A 5640-nucleotide genomic window follows, 5' to 3' on the forward strand; every position below is an offset into this window, starting at 1 on the left:
TCACTTATATAATAACATCATTTATACCCTTCAATACAATATCTACAACATTCACCTTCACTTATATAATAACATCATTTATACCCTTCAATACAATATCTACATACATTCACCTTCACTATATAATAACATCATTTATACCCTTCAATACAATATCTACATACATTCACCTTCACTTATATAATAACATCATTTATACCCTTCAATACAATATCTACATACATTCACCTTCACTTATATAATAACATCATTTATACCCTTCAATACAATATCTACATACATTCACCTTCACTTATATAATAACATCATTTATACCCTTCAATACAATATCTACATACATTCACCTTCACTTATATAATAACATCATTTATACCCTTCAATACAATATCTACATACATTCACCTTCACTTATATAATAACATCATTTATACCCTTCAATACAATATCTACATACATTCACCTTCACTTATATAATAACATCATTTATACCCTTCAATACAATATCTACATACATTCACCTTCACTTCTCATACAATTCTATCATTCTTATATAACATCATTTATACCCTTCAATACAATATCTACACACATTCACCTTCATATATAATAACATCATTTATACCCTTCAATACAATATCTACATACATTCACCTTCACTTATATAATAACATCATTTATACCCTTCAATACAATATCTACATACATTCACCTTCACTTATATAATAACATCATTTATACCCTTCAATACAATATCTACACACATTCACCTTCACTTATATAATAACATCATTTATACCCTTCAATACAATATCTACATACATTCACCTTCACTTATATAATAACATCATTTATACCCTTCAATACAATATCTACACACATTCACCTTCACTTATATAATAACATCATTTATACCCTTCAATACAATATCTACATACATTCACCTTCACTTATATAATAACATCATTTATACCCTTCAATACAATATCTACACACATTCACCTTCACTCAATTATATAATAACATCATTTATACCCTTCAATACAATATCTACATACATTCACCTTCACTTATATAATAACATCATTTATACCCTTCAATACAATATCTACACACATTCACCTTCAATTATATAATAACATCATTTATACCCTTCAATACAATATCTACACACATTCACCTTCAATTATATAATAACATCATTTATACCCTTCAATACAATATCTACATACATTCACCTTCACTTATATAATAACATCATTTATACCCTTCAATACAATATCTACATACATTCACCTTCACTTATATAATAACATCATTTATACCCTTCAATACAATATCTACACACATTCACCTTCAATTATATAATAACATCATTTATACCCTTCAATACAATATCTACATACATTCACCTTCACTCAATTATATAATAACATCATTTATACCCTTCAATACAATATCTACACACATTCACCTTCACTTATATAATAACATCATTTATACCCTTCAATACAATATCTACATACATTCACCTTCACTTATATAATAACATCATTTATACCCTTCAATACAATATCTACATACATTCACCTTCAATTATATAATAACATCATTTATACCCTTCAATACAATATCTACACACATTCACCTTCACTTATATAATAACATCATTTATACCCTTCAATACAATATCTACATACATTCACCTTCACTTATATAATAACATCATTTATACCCTTCAATACAATATCTACATACATTCACCTTCACTTATATAATAACATCATTTATACCCTTCAATACAATATCTACATACATTCACCTTCACTTATATAATAACATCATTTATACCCTTCAATACAATATCTACACACATTCACCTTCACTTATATAATAACATCATTTATACCCTTCAATACAATATCTACATACATTCACCTTCACTTATATAATAACATCATTTATACCCTTCAATACAATATCTACACACATTCACCTTCAATTATATAATAACATCATTTATACCCTTCAATACAATATCTACACACATTCACCTTCACTTATATAATAACATCATTTATACCCTTCAATACAATATCTACACACATTCACCTTCACTTATATAATAACATCATTTATACCCTTCAATACAATATCTACATACATTCACCTTCACTTATATAATAACATCATTTATACCCTTCAATACAATATCTACATACATTCACCTTCACTTATATAATAACATCATTTATACCCTTCAATACAATATCTACATACATTCACCTTCACTTATATAATAACATCATTTATACCCTTCAATACAATATCTACATACATTCACCTTCACTTATATAATAACATCATTTATACCCTTCAATACAATATCTACATACATTCACCTTCACTTATATAATAACATCATTTATACCCTTCAATACAATATCTACATACATTCACCTTCACTTATATAATAACATCATTTATACCCTTCAATACAATATCTACATACATTCACCTTCACTTATATAATAACATCATTTATACCCTTCAATACAATATCTACATACATTCACCTTCACTTATATAATAACATCATTTATACCCTTCAATACAATATCTACATACATTCACCTTCACTTATATAATAACATCATTTATACCCTTCAATACAATATCTACACACATTCACCTTCAATTATATAATAACATCATTTATACCCTTCAATACAATATCTACATACATTCACCTTCACTCAATTATATAATAACATCATTTATACCCTTCAATACAATATCTACATACATTCACCTTCACTTATATAATAACATCATTTATACCCTTCAATACAATATCTACACACATTCACCTTCAATTATATAATAACATCATTTATACCCTTCAATACAATATCTACATACATTCACCTTCACTTATATAATAACATCATTTATACCCTTCAATACAATATCTACATACATTCACCTTCACTCAATTATATAATAACATCATTTATACCCTTCAATACAATATCTACACACATTCACCTTCACTTATATAATAACATCATTTATACCCTTCAATACAATATCTACACACATTCACCTTCAATTATATAATAACATCATTTATACCCTTCAATACAATATCTACATACATTCACCTTCACTTATATAATAACATCATTTATACCCTTCAATACAATATCTACATACATTCACCTTCACTCAATTATATAATAACATCATTTATACCCTTCAATACAATATCTACATACATTCACCTTCAATTATATAATAACATCATTTATACCCTTCCTTCCTTCCTACCTTCCTTCTTTCCTTTGTGTCTTCTTTTCCTTCCTTTCTTCCTTCCTTCCTTCCTTCCATCTTCCCTTCTCCTCCTCCTTTTCCTTCCTTCCATTTGTCCTTTCTTCCTTCCTTCCTACCTTCCTTCTTTCCTTTGTGTCTTCTTTTCCTTCCTTTCTTCCTTCCTTCCTTCCATCTTCCCTTCTCCTCCTCCTTTTCCTTCCTTCCTTCCTTCCTTCCTTGCTTCCTTCCTTCCTTCCATCCAGTTGTCCTTTCTTCCTTCCCTCCTACCTTCCTTCTTTCCTTTCTGTCTTTTTTCTTTCCTTCCTTCCTTCCTTCCTTCCTTCCTTCCTTCCTTCCTTCCTTCCATTTGTCCTTTCTTCCTTCCTTCCTACCTTCCTTCTTTCCTTTCTGTCTTCTTTTCCTTCCTTTCTTCCTTCCTTCCTTCCTTCCTTCCTTCCTTCCTTCCTTCCTTCCTTCTTCCCTTCATCATCTTCATCATCATCATCATCTTCATCAGTATCATTTTCATCTTCATCATCATCATCATCATCATCATCATAACCAGCAACATCTTCATCATCATCATCATCATCATCATATTTCTCATCTTCATCTTCATCATCTTAATCAGCATCATTTTCATCTTCATCATCATCAGCTTCATATTCATCATCTTCATCTTCTTCATCAGCATCATATTCATCATCATCATAATCATCATCATCTACAGGACTTTATTATTACATGTTAACATGTTAAATATGAACCTTTTACATACCATCATCTTCATCATTTTCATCATCTTCATCTTCATCATCATCATCTTCATCATCATCTACAGGACTTTATTATTACATGTTAACATGTTAAATATGAACCCTTTACATACCATCATCTTCATCATCTTCATCAGCATCATCTTCACCATCATCATCTTCATCATATTCACCATCACCATTATCATCTTTATCAGCATCATCTTCATCATCATCTTCACCAGCAACAACTTCACCAGCAACATCTTCATCAACATCATCTTTATCACCATCATCTTCATCAGAATCATTTTCATCATCATCATCATCATCATCATCATCTTCATCAGTAACATCTTCATCAGCATCATCTACATCATCATTTTCATCTTCATCATCTTCACCATCATCATCTTCATCAGCATCATTTTCATCTTCATCATTTATTCTTTATTCAGATTGATGGACTGCTGGTTGTCAGAGATCAGCTGTGATTATCCGGTCTCAGCTCTGAAGGACAACCCCTCCCATCTGAGAGAGCTGGATCTGAGATATGACATCTACAGGACTTTATTAGTACATGTTAACATGTTAAATATGAACCCTTTACATACCATCATCTTCATCATCTTCATCAGCATCATTTTCATCATCATCATCTTCATCAGCATCATCTTCATCATCATATTCACCATCAACATCATCATCTTTATCAGCATCATCTTCATCAGCATCATTTTCATCAGCAACATCTTTGTCATGTTCATCATCATCTTCATCTTCATCAGCAACAATTCGTCAGCATCATCTTTATCAGCATCATCTTCATCTTCATCAGCATCATCTTCATCACCATCATCATCTTCATCATCTTCATCAGTAACATCTTCATCAGCATCATCTACATCATCAGCATCATTTTCATCTTCATCATCATTATCATCATCTTCATCAGCATCATCTTCATCAGCAACATCTTCATCATCATCATCTTCACCATCATCATCTTCATCAGCATAATTTTCATCTTCATCATTTATTCTTTATTCAGATTGATGGACTGCTGGTTGTCAGAGACCAGTTGTGACTATCCAGTCTCAGCTCTGAAGGACAACCCCTCCCATCTGAGAGAGCTGGATCTGAGATATGACATCTACAGGACTTTATTAGTACATGTTAACATGTTAAATATGAACCCTTTACATACCATCATCTTCATCATCATCATCTTTATCATCATCATCTTCATCATCATCTTCATCATCTTCATCAACATCATCTTCATCATCATATTCACCATCACCATCATCATCTTTATCAGCATCATCTTCATCAGCATCATCTTTATCAGCATCATCTTCATCATCATCTTCATCAGCATCATCTTTATCAGCATCATCTTCATCTTCATCATCATCTTCATCAGCATTATCTTCGTCATCTTCAGCGCATCATCGTCGTCATCATCATTTTTATCTTCATCATCATAATCTTCATCAATATCATCTTGGTCATCTTCATCATCATCATCATCATCATCTTCATTAGCATCATCTTCATCATCTTCATAATCATC

Source organism: Scomber japonicus, chromosome 10, assembly GCF_027409825.1.
Source record: "Scomber japonicus isolate fScoJap1 chromosome 10, fScoJap1.pri, whole genome shotgun sequence".
NCBI lineage: Eukaryota > Metazoa > Chordata > Actinopteri > Scombriformes > Scombridae > Scomber > Scomber japonicus.